Consider the following 22,311-nt stretch of genomic DNA (forward strand, 5'->3'; position numbering starts at 1 on the left):
TGCGGTTTGTTTCAGGGTAGCTTCACCACACCCCATAGTGGGAATGTCTCCGCACACCTTCTTTCTCCCACTTTGCAGTAATAATTTTGTCCTCTCTCATTCTCCTAGATCCCTCTGGTGTTTAAAGAAAACTTCAGTGGTTGTTCCAGGCTGTGGTTGGTATCTTCCCAAAACTTGCTCTGTGTTTTGACTAAAGATCCACTCATCTACTTAGACAATATTTAACCATTGTTAATGGTGGTGGACTTTTCTCTACAGGCATTAAACTTTTTTTTTTTGGTTTTAGTTTTCTCTTAACTAACAAGTACTCTTAGAAATATCCAAACACTGCAGAAATACATACTGTGAGAAGTGGAAGTCCTTTGTAATGCCACTTTATAGAGGAAACCAATTTTTTTCAAAGGTATGCTGGCTAGATTGTTTTTATTTTATTAATCTAAAACAGCAGGGTCATGTTTTAGACATGGTGCTGAGGAAGCAGCCACGAACACAAGAAAACCCCTACCTTCAGAAGGCTTCCATTTCAGTGTTGAATGTAGCCCCCTGCCCCTGCCTCTGAAGAGCCCACCCAAGCTTCCTCAAACAATTCTCTCTCCACTCTCTCCATTTCTTCACCCTCCAATTATTCTCCAACTCTTGCAAACCATGTTCTTGCTTCAACCACTCCCAAGAAAGAACTCTAACAAACGCCAGCAATTACCTTATGTTCACAACATCCAACAGATTTTTATTTGGTCTTCATTTTACCTGCGCTCTATGTGGAAGGTAACACCTTTATGATTTTCTTCTTTTATCAACAGTCTTCCACAGCACACTTTCTTTTGAAAATGACTATTTCTTCTTCTGAATATATAGTCAATCCTCATAATTTGAAGTTTCCATACTTGTGAATTCACCTACTCTAAAATTTATTTGTAATGCCTAAACCAAAATACATGGTACTTTTGAAGTCATTTGCAAACATGCGTAGAACAGTGAAAAATATGAGTTGCCCCACTTGCTTCTTCTCAGCCAATGTAGAATGCTCTGCTTTCTTATTTAAGCTCTCGTGGTATATACTTGTTTCCTTTTCCTATTTAGTACCACTTTAAAAAAATTTTTTTATGCTTTACACTAACAACTTTGCAGTTTAAAATGCCTGCCCACCACATGCCCCTCACTCCCCCAGCTTAGTGCTAAAGTCCTGTCTAGGGATCCTAAGTGCAAGACACCTTACAGACCTTACGGATGAAGGTTGATGTGATGTGCCTTATGGAGAAAATATATGTGATGTGAAACATGTGTGTTAGATAAGTTTCTTTCAAGCATGAGTCATAGAGTTATTGGTTCCAAGTTCAATGTTAATGAATCAACTATATATATATATATGAAAAAAGGTGTTTTTCAACAGAAACACAGGTTTAAAAAATGGCTATAATTGATATGTTGATAAAAATGCTGTGACCAGAGACTTGCAGGAACCTAACCCTGTATTTTCCCTGAGAGTGTTGCTCCATATTTGCCAATTCAGTGTTCACGGAGACTTTATGGACCATAACCACCAACCATTATGGAAAAAGCATGGCGGTTCCTCAGAAGATTAAAAATGGAACTACCACATCATCCAGCAATCTCACTTCTGGGTTTATCTGAAGGAAATGAAATCACTCTCTTGAAGAAATATCTGTACCCCTGTGTTCGCCACAGCATTATCCACAACAGTCAAGACATGGAAACAACCTAAGTATTCCTCAACAGATAAACACAAAAGCACATGTGTTACACATGCATAGAAATATACGCCATTGGATATTATTCAGCTACAAAAAGCATGAAATCCCGTCTTTTGTGACCACATGAATGGACCTGAGGGCATCATGCTAAGTGAAATAAGAGAAAAGGAAGTATCATATGGGTCCCACTTGTATCTAATCTAGAAAAAAAGTGAACTCCTAGAAACCGAGAGGAGAATGGTGGTTGCTAGGGGCTGGGGTGTGAGTGGGGTGTGTGGGAAATTTGGTCAAAGGGGACAAGCTTCCAGTTATAAGATGAATAAATTTTGAAGATCTAATTACAGCATGGTGACTATAGTTAATAATATTGTGTTATATACTTGGAAGTTGTTAAGAGAGTAGATTTTAAGTCTTATCACCATACACAAAAAAACAGTCATTATGTAAAGTGATAAAAGTATCAATTAACCTTATTTTAGTAATCATTTCACAGTATATACATGTGTGTATCAAATGAGCATGTGTATACCTTAAACTTACATATCTTATATCAATTACATCTCAATAAACTTGGGGGAGAAAGAGTTTCACTACCTTGAATAGTGAGAGTCAATTGTATTTTAAAATGCAGCTCCTCTTTCTCTATCATTCCTTAAATATTGGCATTGTTTAGGACTTTTTTTGGCCCCAGTGCTCCTCTCATTTTATAAATGCTCCAAAACAACCCCTTTCTCTTCTAGAAGAGACTCTAAACCTTCTCCTAAACTCTATGCCTGTATATCCAGCTGCCTAACTGTACGCCACAGGCTTCCCCAACTCAGCATCCTGAACCGTACTCACTGCCGTCTCTCCCCCAAATGGTCCCCAGTTTCACAAACAGTGCCACCCAGGGAGGGGAACCTGTGCTTCTTGACTTCTCTGATCCCATACCCCCATCTCCAGCCCCCAGGGGGTTGGTTCTGCATCTGATATCTCTCAGCTCATCCTTCTTCACTTTGCTCCTGCTTTGAGCTAGGCTCTTGCTGCTTACCTACAGTGTTGCACTGGTTTCTCGATTCTCCTGCCTGTTTTCAGTATCGTACCCCTATTCTCATGACTTCTATCTTCCCGACTACAGCCAGAGTGAGAGTTCTATCAAAGCAAAGCTAGCATTTACTTCATGCCTCTGTGTCCCAGGCGCTGTGCTAGAGAGCTGATGCACATTACATATACTTCTCACAGTGCACACAGTTATACCCACTTGCCATCAAAGAGTTCCACAGGTGATGATACCCCGACTCCTGAGCAGTAGAACAAGACCCTTTAAGACTTAGTCTGCTTCACTTCTATTAGCTTCTTTTCTTGACAAATTTTTTTTTCTTACCCCTCTGTGCATCCTACTCCCCAGCAATTCCAAACTATCCCTGGTTTCCCAAACACCTTGTGCCATTCCACATTTCCATGCCATTCTTAATTATGCCCTCTGCTTGCTGCGATCTTTCTTTCCTTGTCCATGTGTGAGAGATTACTCGACTTGCCACACTCAGATTAAGTAGAGTTGACCGCACCCTTTCTGTTCTCACTATACTCTGCAGAAGTCGCAATTCCAGCATCACGCTAGCACATTTACTGATTAAGCGTCTTTGCTTCTCTATGGAAACTCTTCATACTCTACATCTTTTCTCTGGGTGAGTTCATCCTTGCCCATGGCTTCAGTAACTATCAATAAGATGCTGAGTTTCTAGTCAATAATAATCTAGGAAGCTGATCAGGTATTTCTGCTCAGATCCTTATCCTTCTAGCCAAAGCTTACCTGGACCTCTGTGTTAATGTGGTCCAAACCAAACTGACTCATCATTTTCTCTCTCCAAGCTGCTCTTCTTTTAGATGCCCAGTGAATGAGACCCCATTTGTTTGCTACTCAAGGTAGAAAACTCAGAGCAGTCAACTTTTCTCTTCTGCCTCTGTCTTAACATGCTGTCAGCCTGTAGATTCTGGTTCTCCTAAGCCCCTCCTATTCGTGTCTTTTGCACCCATCACTTTTCTCTCCACCCAAATCAGCCGCTCTATCCCACTCTCTTCCCATTTCCGCATCAGCCTCCTAACTCGCTTCTCTATCTCCAGTCTTGCCAAAACTATTCTTTTCAGTCTCATCAGACTGCTCTTTCTAAAGAACAAGTAGGAGCTCATTGGTTTCTGGTACTGTAACCTTTCTGTAACTTGACAGTGCGTTACTAAACCTAACTTGGGTCCATTCACCTGAGCGCAGTGAAACCCATCTGTGACACTGGGTTTAATGAAGGAAAGTGCAGCATTTAATATAGGGTGCCAAGCAAGGAATGTGAATGGCTAAGGCTCGAAAGGCCTGAACTCTCCAGTGACTTTCAGGAAAAGGTTTCTAAAGACAGGGTGAGGGAAAGGGTTGCAGTGAGAATTATTAGCTTGTGGACATCCTTCTGATTGGTCGCTGGTGAGGTAATCAGGAGTCAGCTTCATCAGTCTTCTGGTTCCAGCCAGTCTGGGGTCTACATGCTTATGAGCAGCACACAGGTAACTTCTTCCACTGATGGGGGTTTCAACATCTGCAAAACACCTCAAAAGATGTGGCTCAGAATATTATCCATAGTCCTTTGTGTCAGTTCTAATGATGTGTATGGAGCCTATTATACAAAGTGAAGTAAGTCAGAAAGAGAAGCACAAATACTGTGTATTAATGTATATATATGGAATTTAGGAAGATGGTAACAATGATCCTATATGATCCAAAAGAGACACAGACGTAAAGAACAGACTTTTGGACTCTGTGAGAGAAGGCGAGGGTGGGATGATTTGAGAGAATAGCATTGAAACATGTACATTATCATATATAAAATAGATGACCAGCGCAAGTTCAATGCATGAAGCAGGGCACTCAAAGCCGGTGCTCTGAGACAACCCAGAGGGATGGGGTAGGGAGAGAGGTGGAAGGGGGGTTTCAGGATGGGATAACATATGTGCATCTGTGGCTGATTCATGTCGATGTATGGCAAAAAACCATCACAATATTAAATTAAAATAAATTAATTTTAAAAAAAGAACTAAAGGTCCTTGACTTTGTTTAATGGTTAAACTATCATTATTTTGTCTAGCTTGACCTCCCTTTTTTCCTACATTATTTCACTTCTCTGAATAAATTTATTCTTTGGAACTTAGAGAAGGTCTAGGAAGCTAAAGGATTTCTACAGCCAAGAGGAGGTAGGGGACATCGGTGGGTGGGTAGAGGGAAAGGTCTGTCCCAGGAGGGCCCCACAGGGTCCTGCTCAGGTACAGTTGCCCTCAGGATAAAGTACAAGCTTGCAAGAATTAGGATCTTTTAATATCCCTTGCATTTCTCTCCAGCCTCGTTTCTCTCTAGCTCTCCCTTTCACATAAACCTTTCATCTTCACATATTTTCACACAGTTACTCAAAGGTGATTTTGTGCCTGCCTCTTGGGCTGCGTAAGTTGTATTTCTCTTCACAAGTCAGCTCAGAGGATTTCTAGTTTGGAGTGTTTTCTCTGTTCAGAAAACTCTGCCTCTAACTTTGTACATTTTAAACCCACTGAAGAAAAGAACTGTGTACCATCCTCAGAACATAGCCCAGATGCTAGCGTGGAGGAAGTAAGGTACAGCTGTTTGCTGAGTGAAGGAATGAACTTTCAATTTTGAATGGTATGATGACTTGGTATATATTTAATTGACCAGTTCATCGTACCCTTCAAAATTGAAAGTTCGTTCCTTCATGTGAGTAAATAGTTCCCCTGACATCAGAGACTGCCATTTTTGGGGGAAAAAGAAATTCAACCCCCTCATCCCACGTTTCTGGAATCTTTTAACATTCTACATTTCTTATGCCTTCAGAAACACATCTCAGCTTGGCTCTGCTTCCTCTCATTCCTTGAGTTTCAGCAACAACAACCATTTCCAGCACTGAAGAAAATTCCAGCTCTAAAGTAGGCGACAGATCACCTTTTGCATAATGTTTGCACAATGCAATACGTTTCTATGTCATTGATTATTTTTGTGGAAAAATGACAGGCTTACAGCTAGAATTGTTGCATCATATTGATGTGCCCATATTTACATTTTGATTTATTCATTTTTCCTCCTGATGAAGATCATCACAGAGCTGCTGCTGCTGCTAAGTCACTTCAGTCATGTCCGACTCTGTGTGACCCCATAGACGGCAGCCCACCAGGCTCCCCCGTCCCTGGGATTCTCCAGGCAAGAACACTGGAGTGGGTTGCCATTTCCTTCTCCAACGCTTGAAAGTGAAAAGTGAAAGTGAAGTTGCTCAGTCGTTTCTGACTCTTAGCGACCCCATGGACTGCAGCCTACCAGGCTCCTGAGGGACTCAAATACCCTATTTGTTGGATGATAATCTGTAACCACCAAGGAAAGAAAGTGGTATAATTTTTTAGACATGGTTATAAACAGGTTTAAGCAGGACATTTTAAGAAAAATATATTGACTTAAGCAGAACCTTAAAAAATGAAACGCTAAAATAAAAATACAAAACTGTGTATGCCATGACCTCACTTTTGTAAAATGATTGAGTTAGCATACTTAGAGCAAAAATATGGAGGACTATGCATCAGGCTGTTAAAGAGGATTTTTCTTGAGGGCAGGATCACAAGAGAGCTTCATTTTTCACATTACAGATTTCTGTTTTTGCTATGCAAAAATGTGCAGAAAATCCTTGGAATATTTTCATTTATAGCTTTATTCTGGGGGCTATTTTGCTTTTCTTCATCCTCAGAACGGAAGTACTCTTAGTCTCTTCTCTAAGCAGTTGTTCCCAATTTTTAAAAACAGAGTGGGATATCATCCTGAGATCATAGCTCGACCTAGTATGTCTCTTTTGTTTACGCATTTTGGAACATGTTATTCTTTTTTTAAAGTTTTTTTAAAATTTATTTTTGGGCTGCAGTGGGTCTTTGGCACTGTTTGTGGGCTTTCTCTACTTGTAGCAATTAGGGGCTACTCTCTAGCTGTGGTGCACAGGCTGCTCATCATGGTGACGTCTCTTGTTGCAGAGCATGGGCTCTAGAGTGCAGTCTCAGTAGTTGCGGCACATGGGCTTACTTGCCCTGTGGAACTTTCCAGGACCAGGGATTGAGCCTGTGTCCCATGCATTGGCAGGCAGATTTCCAACCACTGGACCAGCAGAGAAGTCCCGGGACATTTGTTCTTCAATGATATGATGAAAAGTCTGAGACTTTCATGAGTCAGTGAGTCATAATTTCCCCCACAGCTAAAATTTATCAGTTGCTTACAGCAAATAATTTCCAAATTGTAGGACTACATCATCAGAGGGTGGAACTCTGGACCGTGCCTCCAGCAGTGGAGCTGATGAGGCTTGTGCCATGGCGATATGGACCACACTCTGAGTCAGAAAGTTCATTGAGGACTGGCGTTCAATGCAGCAACTGATGGAAGAATCCCTCTGTGACGTCCACGACGTGTCAGCTTCTTTAACTCAAGGGCTCTCAACAGGAGTCATGGAAAAGAACCTTCAGATGACTGCAGCCCTGGTCCTCTCGATGACAAAATCCTCATGAGTTTTAGAGCCAGAATTTTAGAAATGATATGAGATAACATGTTTGTTGTTTTAAGCTGCTACGTTTTGGGACAATTTGTTACATAGAACCCATGTCTCTTGTATTACAGGTGGATTCTTTGCCATCTGAACTACCAGGGTAGCCCTTGTTGCATAGCAAGAGGTGGCTAATAAAAAAAGAAAATAGTGAATTTATATGGTAGGTGGTGTCTGCAGTTGCCAGGGTGGATGGAGGAGGCTTCTATGAGAAGGAGTTTTATAGCAAACATCTGAGGGATTTGGGGTGATAATAATGTGTCAATGGGGATTTCCTTGATGGCCCAGACAGTAAAGAATCTGCCTGCAATGCAGGAGACCTGGGTTCGATCCCTGGGTTGGGAAGATCCCCTGGAGAAGGGAATGGCTACCTACTCCAGTGTTCTGGCCTGGAGAATTCCATGGATTGTTCAGTCCATGGGGTCGCAAAGAGTCGAACGTGACTGAGTGACTTTCACTTTCAGTGTGTCAGTGGAGGTTCATCAGTGGTAACAAATGAGCCATTCTGGTATGGGATGTTGATAATGCGGAACCTAAGCATGCGGTTGGAAGATATATGGAAAATCCCTGGGAATGAAAAACTGATCCTAAAGAGGGGGAGAGAGAAAGAAACCCTGAAGGAGGTGACAGAGTGAGTCATGTGCATATCTGGGGAAGATTTCTTGTTAATCTTCCTATAGCACTGAAGTCATATGGAACTTACTTCAGTTATTTGAATGCACTATTTTCCTTTTTAACCCCTGGTCTTCCCACATGTTATTTCCTTCACCCATAACTAAGCCCTCACCCCCTCCCTGGCACCCCAGGCCACCCCACGCCCACTGAGACCTCATTTAGCCATCAGATCTTAGCTTAGATGCCACTTCTTCATATTTCCCTAGTCTGGGGATAAATACACCTTCCTTGTGCTTCCTGTGTCTCTCACCACCGCCCCCCCCTGCATCCCAACACACTTGATACACTGTAAGCGTTTGACACACTGTAAGATGATGGCCTTTTAGGGTGATTGTTGTTCATTAGGTAGATTGTACTCTCTGTAAAGATAGGGCCAGATCCATGACAGTGATAAACATGTCCAACAGAGCAATGGACACTTCTTTGGAATCAATGCGTATCTACCCAACACATGAAGAGATTCTGTTCCATCACCAAGTAGCAATCACATCAGTCCTCTGAGTCTCTGTTTCCTCATCTGTAAAATACCTCTCTTGGAGGATTATGGTAAGGATCACAAATGGGCCATGCAAACGACCTAGCAGAGTAAGTTCTATATAAGTATGGGTCACAGTCTAGAGGTAGGAATTTGTTCCTTTACAAGACAGTTCATTCTATTCTATTATCAGGCAGTTTTATCCAGGAGAAAGCTGTTGCCTTGAAACTGGCAAAACTGGGCATTAATACCTTCTTTGGGTAAGCCCCATTTTAATTTTTCAATCCCAATTAGGTTTTAGAATACAAGAGTCAAAGATTAGCCAAATTCTTCTTTTCTGCCTCCCTCCCTCTGTTCCTTCCCTCCTTCCTTCTTTCTCTTACCAGGTTTATTGAGATATAATTTACGTTTAGTAAACTGCATCCTTTTTCAAAGCACTGTTCTATGCGTTTTGACAAACGTATGCTTTCTTACTACCTCCCCCACTCCTCAGTCAAGAGATTTTAACTTTCTATTAGTTATCTGTTGATGACAACTCAAAGCAGTGCACGGTGCTTGTGATGCTTCCATTTCTGCTAAAATGGGATTCCCTAATTTCAAATGATTCTGGCTTATTCTCTCAGTGTTTGGGGCATGGACATCCAAAGGGGTGCCTGTGTGTTGGGTTGAGTCTCTGCTAGTGTAAAAGGTTGATATTCCAAAGTCATGTTACCCTGCATTTGTATTTCTTTATGACTGTCTCAGAGCAGAAACTGTGAATAGTCTAGGATAACTCTAGCTTTACTTAGGATCCTGAAGGTCAAATTCCTTCCTCTTCTCTAATAGAAATAAAAAAAGGAAGATAGCAAGATTTATAAAAAGAGAGATTTTTAACAAGAAATTTGTACATGTTTCTCACTATGATCCTGCCATTTAAGATGGTTGTTCTGTCACTCTCTGCACACCCTCTGCTCAACCAGTGCCACTTCACTTACCCCCTACTTACCTGACTAAATTTCTGTCTTAAATACAGAGCTGAATCAGTAAATGCCTACAAACTTTCCCCCAGCACCAGTTTATGGTTGTTCTAAACTTTAGATCAGAAAGGTTCCACTATGATAGCTTATCAAAGGGGCAGTGAAGAGTCTGCTCTTCTCCTGGTTTCCCTGGTAACCAATGTGTCAACCTGACATCAATCTATAACTGGCAACCTACCCCTATAACTGGCTTGCTCCCCATAGCAAAGACTTCATAACATGGTGGGGTGTTGCTCCAGGACCTTGCTTCAGATAAGTAAGATTCCCGTCCATTCAACCAGCTACATCTTTGTCGATGACTCAGGGCTCTTTCTTCGGTCTTGAGGCTGGTCAAGCACAGGGCTTGTAGACCTACAGGGTACAGCCCAACAATCATCCTGCTCTAAATTTCTATCATATTTAATGTCAGCACCATCTGTTATTTTAATGTTTCCAATTTGCTACTTCTTTGTGTTTGTCTCATTGACTCAAATATAAGTTTTTCCTTATCTTTCTTTCCTCCTGGCTAATGAGGACTAGACCAGCGTCAGGCACACAGAAGTCACTCAATAAACGCTCTTGTGAGAGACTGACTCATGGGAAGAAATGACTTTTAGTAAATTTATGGAAAGGTTGTAGGTGCCCATATCAGGATTTCAGGAAGAACCTCTATCAGAATGTCAGAACTTTTCATTTATTTGAAATTAATTCAATTAATTTAAATCATTATGATGAACGATGCTTTTGCCAGCACCTAGCAACATCGTGTGACAAATAGAGACATCTAGGAAAGTGGATTATCTCAAAAGATCAAGGTAGAGTTTTGGTTCTGTTTGTGGGTGTGAAAAAATGAAAGAAGGAAACATTTGTGGCTCTTGAGGTTAAGTGATGCTGGCTTCCAGCTCTTTCCCTCAATCCCCTTCATTGTGTATGTCATTGTCGAGAATACTAAACCACCAGGGTGATGCAGGGGAATCCCATAGGCAAACATGATAGTAGAACATGTTCTCAGAAAGGTCTCTGGAAGAGATTTTCTGGACATTCTGGCTACCCAGTAGTGTCTGAAAGTCGCTCAGTTGTGTCTGACTCTTTGCGACCCCGTGGACCATACAGTCCATGGAATTCTCTGGGCCAGAATACTAGAGCAGGCAGCCATTTCCTTCCCCAGGGGGTCTTTCCAATCCAGGGATCAAACCCAGGTCTCCCGCCTTGCAGGGAGATTCTTTACCATCTGGGCCACCAGGGAAGCCTAGTGGTATGCATGTGATAAGGTCCCCCAAGTCAACCTGGTGCCAAATAATTCAGTCATTCATTCTGGGATCTTGTGTGAGAATATAAGAAAAATCCTCTACTCTGTCTCAACTACAGTGAGTGTAGCCAACCACAAATATTTCCAAAGAAGTCACAGAAATTTTAATGTTATAAGAAAGTCAGAGGGTCAGGATAGGGCCTAGACCAACACATTCATAAGAGGCAAAGAAAGTTGCCTAGAGGCACGTATCCAAAATCTTTCCTCTACAAGCCTGTCTTTTTGTATCAGCTTCCCACTAGTCATTCCTTTGAGCTAAAATGTTAAAGACTTATGCAAAAATGCCTATTGGCAGTTAGAATTTCTTAGCTATTAGTGCTTGGTTAGCCATGATTGTCTCAGTTGCTTCCCTTGTGGCTCAGTAGTAAAGAATTTGCCTGTCCATGCAGGAGAGGCAGGTTCGATCTCTGATTTGGGAAGATTCTCTGGTGAGAGAAATGGCAATCCACTCCAATATTCTTGCTTGGGAGAGCCTCTGGACAGAGGAACCCGGTGGGCTACAGTCCACAGAGTCAAGAAGAATCAGACACAACTTAGGGACTGAAAAAACAACAACAATAACAACAAATTGTTTCAAATAATTACCTGCTGCCACAATGGGTAGTGGAAACAAAGGTCAGAACAATCTTTGATAAGGTTTGGGACAAGAGGTAAGGTCCAGGGCATGGCATGTTTCTGCTGAGGCTGTGCCTCCATGAGGGAAATGCTGGACACCCTGAGCAGTCTGGGCTCAACATAAGGTGGAAGAGAACAGGTCTAGTAAAGAAGGTGAGTTGTGGCTGCCGTTGTGGGTTTGTTAGCCAGGTTTGTTTTCCTGAGCGCAGTAAGACAAAATCCTGAGGTGCCAGGGTTTGGAGCAAAGGCAGGGTTTATTCCCAAGGCAGTCAGGAGAGGAGATGGGAGAACAAGTATCAGACCACGCTCCCTGAAAGTGAGGGGCTCAGGGTATTTATGGGATGAGGAATGAGGCTGCAGAGTGGTTTGAGGCATGGGAAGCTTGGGGAAAGGTGATTGAAAAAAGATGCAGTGGTTGTGGTTCTGGGCAAGTGTAATTAAGCTCCAGGCCTCTGCACCTTCAAATGTAGAGGTGCTTGGCACCATCTGAGGGTGGAGTTTTTGGCCTCTCTGAGGTCAAATGATCATGAGTGGATCCTCACGCATGTCCAGTTGGAGAGTCCGTGGTCCTAACTAGTCTCAACCAGTTCAGTTCCAACTAGACACAGCTGATTCCACGTTCCTGGAAAACTATTTGGGCAAATATTGTTTAGGCTACAAGACACTTGGAGGACATGCAAGTCTTAAAATGAGCTTGAATAGTGAAGGCAGGTGAAATGGATTTGACGAACTATTACCCACAGCTTCAGTTTTTCGTCTAGAGTGGCCTCAGGATGACCTGGTAACTGTGCAGAGAGTGGGAAAGCTGTGAAGCTGGGTAGTCTTTGGAGCTGGGTCACTCTGGGGGCATGTGTGTCTACACGTGGTGGTAAGAACTGGATAACTTTTGTGATCCATGAAGACAGCATCCTTTTTGAGAAGACTTCTTTGAGTGAAATTCCAGGTCTGTTCTTAGCTCAGAGAATGAACCACAGCAAGGCTGGGACCACATAGGTGCAGATTTTATCCTTCACAAAATAAAGAAGGGGATGGTTCGTTCCTTACGTCTTTTTGATATCCATGGCACTCTTCTATTTCCTTGTCATTCTCTCTCAATCTCTGCTCCTAATGGAGAGGGAGACTTCCTATTAAAAACACTCTCTTGGTTCAGTTTGAGTAATCATGTCATTTGTTGGATGTTATGTAGAATAGCCATCACCTCACTTCTTGTTCTTTTCATTTTACTCCAGGCCATCCCTATAAAGTGTTGGAGAATATGTGTGTGTGTGAGAGAGAGAGAGACAGACAGACAGACTCAGACAGACCACAATATTTAATGGAATTACAGGGGGAAGCAAATAAAAGCTTACCTGTCCATGCTCCCTGCTCTGGTGGAATCAACCATGTAGTTGGGGAGATAGAGAAATGGTCAGGCAGTTTACATTCAAATTCACATGTGCCATGATAGGAATGAGCACAAGGTACTGTGTGACTTAGTGGAAGAGAAAGTGGTATAGATTCATGGATTCCAGGAAACTTTCATTGCTAACCAAATCTTTGCTTTGCCTGGATCACTAATATCTGAAATCCTATCATTAGAGATGCATTTAGCATGACACCTCACTTTGAGATAGCATGGGGAGGGAAAAAACCCTTCATGAGCCCCAAAGTTGTCATTGTGTAGCTGTGTGACTTGGAGAAAGTTATTTCGCTTTCTGACCCTCGTATTTCTTCTCTGCAGAATTTGGAATAACATAATTTGACAGGTTATTATGAAGAGAAAATGAGATAAAATATAGGCAGCAGCTGAAAATTATGGATGATACTAATTTTATGCTTTATGACTCTTTGTAAAAGAGTTTGAGGAAGAGGTTGACGCTAGAGAGATGATGGTGAATGAAATGATGTGGAAGGGAAGAGATGAAGGTTCCAAATCACCCTTGTTTTATTCCACAGTTTTGCTTCAAATCAATTCTAACTGAAGATAACAGTTTTTGAGAAATGCAAACAATTGACCCCATTATTATTAATGAGGAAAAGGAAAGAAAAATTAGAACGTGTGACTCAGTCAGTCATGCTGTCCATGGATAAACCGCCTCTTTTCTTTCCAACAGAAACTACACTGACATCATCAAATGTCCTTTCTTTTTTTCTCAGTCTCAGGATCTGCCATCTATGGGGTCGCACAGAGTTGGCCACGACTGAAGCGACTTAGCAGCAGCAGCAGCAGCAGGATCTGGTAGAGTTTCTGAAAGCCCAACAGGGGCATATTTTCATGGTTGGCTAACAGCCTGAAAATGTTTAAGTGGTTAGCAGAAAAAATAAGATTCAGAGACCAAGAGGAATCCAGGTTAAAGAATTTTAATTCAATTCTTAGGGAGCCCGAAAAGAGAGCTTCTGGGTGGGGCTGGAGGATTGGGAATGGGGAGAAGAGCCCAACAGTGAAGTGCAAGGAGTGTTTGTATGCAAGAGAGTTTAAAAGGTCGTGCCAAAGATCTTCCTCAAGCAAGAATGTCTCTTGTCCCATCCTTGATGCTTTTGGATAAAGTCCTGCGTTGGGGTCAAATTCAGCATAAACAATTCTCATCCGTGCTTTCCTCTGTTGAGAACGTGTGGAGATGAGGACAGTCTACACTGAAGCTGAGGATGTCCGTTTTCATTACTCAGTTGCCTCCAGATGTCTGAGTGTCTGTGTAGAAGGGTTTTGGTCTTACTCAGTTCATGCTCCTTCCCAGGCTCTGTTGAGAAGCTGTCAAAGCAACTAGAATGTTTGTTTTGTAGCAGTTTTCACTTAGCAGATCTCTGTCTTAGACGAGAAGGTCAATTCTATGAGGAGCCAGGAGCCAACAATTCCCTTTTACCCCTCTCTCCAAAACATACAGGCTCTGTGCCCCCAGCATGCCATTCTTATCCCTTCCCCGCACTGCACCCCATTCCACAGGGGAAGCCATGTGTCATCTCTATTCCAATTAGTTACCCACCCCATCACCCCATCCACTTCTGCCCCCCCCCCCCACCCCCCCGCCCAGTCATTTCAGCTGGAGCAGAGGAGGAGGAGTAATCCCTGAGAACAGAATGGAGCCTGCTGGGCTCATGAAATGACTAAAAGGAGAAAGTTGGTTAGAAGCCTTTGGGCTACTGAGATATAATCAATGGCAGCAGTCTAGTGAGTCCTTCCAAAGCTTCTAAATTTGGCCTAAGTTTCCCTCAGAGTCACCGTTTCCTATTTCATTGATCTCTTTCTCCTAAGTGGCTGCAGCTTCTCAGGGCCCCTCTCCCCCCACATATGGCACCTCTACACTCTAGATATGCCAACTGTTAGGCAGACCATTCAGGCTGATCACCAGCACTCTATGGGATTATGCCTCACAGATCACTCATTCCTAAAACATTTTAAGTATCTGACATTTTTTTTCTTTATGCTGAATTGTCTGAAAATATTAAATATCTTTTTTGTCACAAACTCAAACTAGCATTAACTCTAAATCTTACCCATTGGTGGCTCAAGTATATTTGGATTCTGACCATTCTCTTCATTGTTTGTTTGTTTCGTGTTTTTGAAAAGTTTTAAAATTTTATTTATTTAACATTTAACAATTTATTTATATACTTTTTGGCCATGCCACAGGATATGTGGGATCTTAGTTCCCTGACCAGGGGTAGAACCCACGCCTCCTGCAGTGGAAGCTTGGAGTCCTAACCCCTGGCCTGTCTTCCTTGTTTCTTATGGCACCAGCACCCCAGCTGTTGCTGTCACAGTCTCCTAGCTCGTCTCCTTGCTGCCAGTTTCTGCCTCTTGGATTCATGCTCCAATAACTCTCAGGGTATCTTTTTAGGTTATTGCTTTATACAAGTCCCTTCCATGCACAACTGTCTGTGCATGCTAAGTCACTTCAGTCGTGTACAACTCTTTGAGATGCCATGGACTGTAGCCTGTCAGGCTCCTCAGTCATGGGATTCTCCAGGTGAGAATACTGGAGTGGGTTGCTGTGCCTTCCTTTAGGAGATCTTCCCCACCCAGGGATCGGTAATGGCTCTCTATTGCCCACTGTCTCAAGTCCAGACTGTTCTGGCTGGTATTCAAAGCTGCTGTTGCCCTACCTACCCCCACCTCACCTTTGCCACCATTTCTCAACACCATTCCATTCTAATCTAACTAGTCATTTCAGTTCTATAAGCTCCATCTCCAGGGTTTGTTTTCCCTCCCATTTCCTCTTCTTAGGAAACCCTCTTCCATTCTTTAAACTGATCACAAAATTAATAATATTAACAGTTTTACTCAGATTCAACATCTTGCAGTCTTGAATGAGTTTCCAGTATCAGTTTCTAATCAGACACCTCTACTGGAATGGTTGTAATTCTATTATAACGTTTTATTCCCTTAATGTTAACTTGTAGGTTAACACTACATAGAATATTATTTTTCTCTTTGAGTAATCACCATCTCCATTATACTCTGAGTGCTCTGAAAGCAAGAAATTCCCCTTATTCATTTGTGCACCCCTAGTGTCCGTCCCGTGCCTGGGACATAGCACTTGAATTAAAAATGTTATCAAATCAATTGTATTAATAAGCATCTTGAGGTCAGGGCCATGTCTTATTCATTTTGCATCCCCCAAAGCCCAAGACAGTACTAGGCACATGGCAGATATTCAGCTCTCATTATTGCACTGAGTTCTCAAGATAAAGAAGTAGGAATTATCATACTTGGAGAGACTAAATGTAGGATGTGTAGGATGAGCTCTAGAAATCAACAAGTATGGCCTTGGCTTTGTCCATAACCTAAGAAGAGGAACCTGAATGGAGAGTGAAGATCAACCCTTCTGGAGAAGTATAGAACTGAGCAGAAACAGCCCTGGAAATTATTGTCCAAATTAGAGAAAAATGTGGACAGGGTCACTGCTGAAAAGGTGTCACTGATTCTGAGGCATAGTGATGTTAAAACTTTCATTACTGTAACATACACATAGAAAATTATGTTCTAAGCACAGTGCCGCAGAGAGCCTGTGCTCTTATGGAGCTGATGTTACAATGGGCAAATGAATAAGTGAATAAATAATGCAGATTCCCCCTTTCCTCATCCAGCACACGGTGCTGCCGCTGCTCTACTTCCTGGTAAGCCTCACTCAGATATTTCCTCTTTGACCCAATCAACTGTATGTTTCCACTTGTTGGTCACTTGTTGTTAACTCCCCTCTCTTCTAGCATTTTAAGTATTACAATACTATTTCCAGCTGGTTCTTGTATATAATTCCCTCCCTACTCATTGAAGGGCCTGTAGGTACTTCTAATTTCTCTAAATCTGCGTTCATGGACTAACACAAGGTCAATTTCAATTCTAGTTCTCCAGTTAGTATTCAGTTACTTCTTCTGTTTCCTCTCAAAAGTACTTCCTCCCACTTCAGATGAATCCTAAGGCCACTAAACCAAATTACTACGTTAACTATTACTGCATTTTTTAAAAGTATTAAACATGGGTTCAAGCATCCTGACTTGGTACTATATTCTAATAGAACCAAAACAGGTATTTGTTTAAGAGACTGAAATAGATTAGCTTAGTTTGCCTGGTTGTCAAGAATTTGGAAGTAATAACAAAATAGCACTTCTTTTTAAAACATACTGCATTTCAGACTTGCTGCTGATTTAGAGTGAAATCTCGTCTAACTGACCTGAATTGGTGACGCTTCACCCTATTTATAGCACAAACAGCATTTGAATTAGGACAGTGACAAAGAAAAGGGAAAGGGGGCATTTTCTCAGGACTGACATTTGTGACATTTTAAAACCAAATCACCCCAGAATTGGAACTGTATTTTATCAGTTGTGTTTTAACAAGTTCAACAAGGTCAAGAAAACCTAGGAAAGGTCTAGTTTACTTGGCCCACAATTTTCTCATCAGAGACAGAAAGTTTGGTAAAACTGCACTAAGATACACAGAATTTTCAATATGAATTTTTGAAGCAACATTTAAAAATACAATTTAACCTGGGCAAAAGATTGTGAGAAAAACTGATAATCCTAAAACTGATTGGAGAGTTGGGATAAAAGATTCACTGATAATAGGCAAATAGCAATGACTTCGAATATCTGGTGGCATAAGCAAATGTGAATTAGGATTTTTAATAGTGATTTGACTTCCCTTTACTAGTTAAAATAAGCAATGAAAAGAGAGACTGGGATGGATCTACAGATTTAAAAATCTATGCTAGTAAAGGACAGATGTTAAGGACAGACATAACAAATTCTGTGTTTATGCCCTAGAGTAGTGAGAAATTGCGTAAACATTATTTTCTTTTATCATTTAAGTCAGTTTGAGCACTTGGTATTACTAGAGAGGAACCTGTACTCATTTATATTATGACATATACCCGTGGGTATAGTGTTCCCTTTAAGATGAAGTAAAGTACAGATTTACAAGGTTTAGTGCTCAGGAAGGAGAGAAAGGTGCCTATGGTTAACAAGTGTCTTTGTGGGCAAAGTGTTAAGAAGGAGGGTGGACATGGTAGGAAGTTGTCCTGGGTGCTGACAGGGTTATCTTCGAGCAGAACTGAAAAGCAGAGAAAGTTCATGTTTAGGAACACTAGCTAGTCTCCCAGGGATGGCGGAGCCTGGTGGGCTGCCGTCTATGGGGTTGCACAGAGTCGGACACGACTGAAGTGACTTAGCAGCAGCAGCAGCAGCAGCTAGTCTCCAGCTTGTTCTTTGCTGTGTACTTTTAGCTCTCCTCTCTAGTGACCTTGAAGAAAACCACATACTTGTTTTGTTTTTAGGAAATAAGCATCCCATAATCTCTTTCTCCAAGCCAAGTTGGTATTCATTCACAACCAAGGGAAAGTGATTAATAACAGCTTAACATCTTCTACTGTGATGTAGCTGGGAATTAAAAATATAACCAGACCTCAGGGAGACAATTTGGAAACACTATCAAAGGGTATAAAAGAAGATCTTATTTATGTAGCCGAGAGATGGTAAATGCTCTGGAATGGAATGAATTCATATTGTAAAGATGCTAATTCTCTCTGAATTAGTCTTTAACTTAAACGATATGCTAAAGTTTCTGCAGCATTTTTCCAGGAACTTGACAAATCTGTTATAAAATTTATGTAAAATTTATGCCAAAAGTTCATGAATAGCTAAGCCAGCCTTGAAAAAGTAGAGAAAAGAGGGTAGATGTCTAGATATAAAGACTCAGTAATAAAATATGGAACTGGCTCAAGAACAAAAAGAGAAAACCAAATAAATCAATGGGAAAAAAGCAGAGAGCTCAAAGATAACTGTTTATTAATGAGAAATTCACATATGATAAAGGACTCACTGTTTTAGTAACTGTGTTGGGAAAACTGTCTCATTAAGTGGAAAAAATAAAACCGATTCCCTACTTTCCATCATATACAAAAGGCATTAAAAACCTGATTGTGAAAAGCAAAATTATAGGGTAAATACAAGAAAAGACAGAGAAATGTGTCTAAGGTCCTTTGTGACCTAAGGATGAAGGGAGACTTTTTCCACAAAACCTTGGCAAGTACAAATCATACAATGAAAAAAAGAAATTTAAGATGACATCCAAATCACATTTTCTGTTCAACAGAGGAGAAGTAGACAAAGTTAATAGGCAGGACACAAACTGGGAGAAGAATTTGTTATGTGTACAACCCAAAAGAAAATAATACATAAAATATATAGGGTACACTCACAAATTATCACTAACAATAACAATGAAAGACCAAAGCCCATTAAAGAATGGGCAATTGATATAAACAATCGATTTATAAAAAAGACTGTAGTGGCTGCAAACATATGAAAAATGCTAATTTTAACAATGAGATGCCATTTTAAACCTCTAAAAAAATCTGAATGATGTCAAGTGTGTGTGTGGATCTTAGAAAACAGAAATATTACTTCACTGATATGAGAGAATAAATCAATACTGATTCTGCTGTGTCTAGTAAATGAAGTTATGTCTATGGCCCAGTAGACCTATTCCTGGGTAACTATTTCAAAAATACTCCCCAAAATTACCATTAAAATGGCTTGGATGAAATGAGGTTGCTTAGTGCTGTGATGGGAGAAGGCAATGGCACCCCACTCCAGTACTCTTGCCTGGAAAATCCCATGGACAGAGGAGCCTGGTGGGCTGCAGTCCATGGGGTCACAACTGAGTGACTTCACTTTGACTTTTCACTTTCATGCACTGGAGAAGGAAATGGCAACCCACTCCAGTGTTCTTGCCTGGAGAATCCCAGGGACGGCGGAGCCTGGTGGGCTGCCGTCTATGGGGTCTCACAGAGTTGGACACGACTGAAGCGACTCAGCAGCAGCAGCAGTGCTATGATGTCTGTAGAGCAGTGAAGCAGAGGTGGTTTACAAGTAATAAGTCATAAAACGTGGGAACCAATAATAAAACGTGGAGACACAGGATAGAATGTCATGTTAGGAACAGGACCTACACACAGCAACACAAATAGATTGCAAGAACACAGTGTGAGTGAAAGGTTAAGAAAGAGAACAATTTCTATAAAACAAAAATTGTACCCCCATTAAACAGCAGTTTACAAGGATGAATATATATTTACAAATGTATGCCAAATACATGAAAGCAGTTGTTTATAGCAGGCTTAGGGGTGGTGGTGGGTGATGGGTGCAGAGGGAAGGAGAACAATGAGGGTAGGAGCTCACACACACACACACACACACACACACACACAAACATACACACACAGAAGGAACCTCATAGGGAACAACGCTCATGTAAGTTGTACTGAGGAGTATGATGAATACAAAACATCTTACCTGAGCTACCTAAAGTCCTGCTTCTAGAGAGATGTGTACTTTAAAGGAATGGACTGGATTTCCAAGCATCAGCCAATGAGTCAGGAAGGAGTGTAATCATGCAGCCAGCGATAGTCATCATTCATCACCCGCCGCGTGTCTGGCACTGTTCTAGGTGCTGGGATGGTGTTTGAATGAGACACAAAGCCTGCCTCGGGCTGGAGACTAGAAATGGTTCTCTTTCTTAATCTGTCGCTCACACTCTGGTTACCCTTGGCCAGTCTGCATTAGGCCAGGCAGATTTTTCCATGTAGCTAAGATCAACCACGGGTACAGTCTATCTGTCTGGGGCCAGGGAGCATGATGCTGCGGTTGCCCTTTATCCAGTGTGGCTTCTGGGAGAGACTTGAAAATTCACAAAGAAATAACTTCAGAGAAGACACATTAATAATCTGGAATTATTTAGCACACATATGTCTCTATGAATAGTTGTTTTCACAGAAGCAGTTTTATGATGTATCTACTATCTCTCCTAACAGCACATACCTGTGAGACTCCTTGTATGATGGTTTGGAAATCCACATACAGCCCTAGAGCAGACTTTCCCCTTAGTAGGCCTTGTCAAGCTCACTAAAAAATCGAAGATCTTGGCTCTATTAACACTATCTTACTAATAAGATGGTTGTTCATCAGGGCCACATAATGAACAATAGATGTATTGCTGCTACTAAAGACTGGTTTGCAATTCTTTGGCATTCTATTTTTGTTTCACAGCTATTTATTCCTTATACAGGAACACTAATGAAGCTGGCAAGTAGTACTGGGTCAAACCCCAACATAAGAAGGCAATTCCCAAATTACTTCCATGTAGGTTCCCAAAGACACTTAGTAAATTATTTAATCTATTTATCTATTCATTCAATATGCTCTTACCAAGTCCTTCCTATGTGTATAGCACTGTTCTAAGTGCTGGAGGTACAAAGATGAAAGAGAGAGATAGACTTCTCCCTCAAGAGCATATAATTTAATAATGTCAGAATTTATTTTCTGCTGGGAACAAAATTATGTATGTTTATAGGGTTCCCAGGCAAACCAACAGAAGCTTAATTTAATCCATTATATAGTTTAACTCTATATAGAGAGCTTAACTATGCATAGAGTTAAGAGCTTAACTCTTAACTCGAATGCTGATATAATTATATAGCATTTTGGACAAAAGTGGTTATATCATATATAATAGGAAATTGGAAAAGAAGAGTTTTCTCATCTGGCATTCATGAATCAGCTCGAGTAAACTTGTGCAGTGGGTATGGTTTTTGTGTCCTCCCCTAACCTTCCCTTTTAATTACCTTCCCAAATGCTCAGTGTTCTCATGCTGTCTTAACTCTTCACTGTGGCCCCTTGCCGAAGGCCCATGCAATCTCACAAAATGCTCAGATTTCTACAATTATTCACATGCCTTCTTTGATGCGCCTGATCCAAGCTTGTTGCAAAAAGAAAAATCTGATCAAACTAATCTGCACGAATTTACATTCCTTCCCTTAGCAATAGATCAGTGCCCTTGTCCCCTGATCCCACCTCCTTGGGAAGGTTTCAGGTTTAGGTATTATTTAGAGTTCAATGTATTTTAATAAAAACCACCTGTAATCATTAAATTGCCAGATTCTCTTCTTTAGACTTTCATGTATCTAATAAAAAGTGTTATAAGGTTTTTGGAAATGTTTTGAGGGGGGGACTTGTGTGTTGTTTAGAATGAGTGCAGGTAAAATGAACTACTTGACTGTATTCTCAAAATACTTGCATGTTAAGAAAAATACAGATCAGATTGTTCAGCATTAATATTTTCAAGTTTAAATCAATATTGATTATGATTTAATGAAAAATTTAAGATATATTTGCATCTATTGTAATTGTTTGGTCACTTAAAAAATGCCATAGAATGGGAGGAAAGTTATGTTAGCCAATACTGCTATTTTAAAATTTAAGTCTTCTTCAGCATTCATCATATTTTTTTAAAAAGGACATAACATTTTAAAAAATAGAATTGTCTCCAAGCTGCCATTACTGCTTATTTTAAAGTAAAGGATATAGGTCCTTTTTTTTTTTTGATCACCTCTAAAGAGATAAGAATCTATGAAGCTGCTAGGAAAATGAGTCCGTGACCAAAATGTTTACTCACTACAAGAGA

Source organism: Ovis aries, chromosome 3 (assembly GCF_016772045.2).
Source record: "Ovis aries strain OAR_USU_Benz2616 breed Rambouillet chromosome 3, ARS-UI_Ramb_v3.0, whole genome shotgun sequence".
In the NCBI taxonomy this organism is placed as follows: domain Eukaryota; kingdom Metazoa; phylum Chordata; class Mammalia; order Artiodactyla; family Bovidae; genus Ovis; species Ovis aries.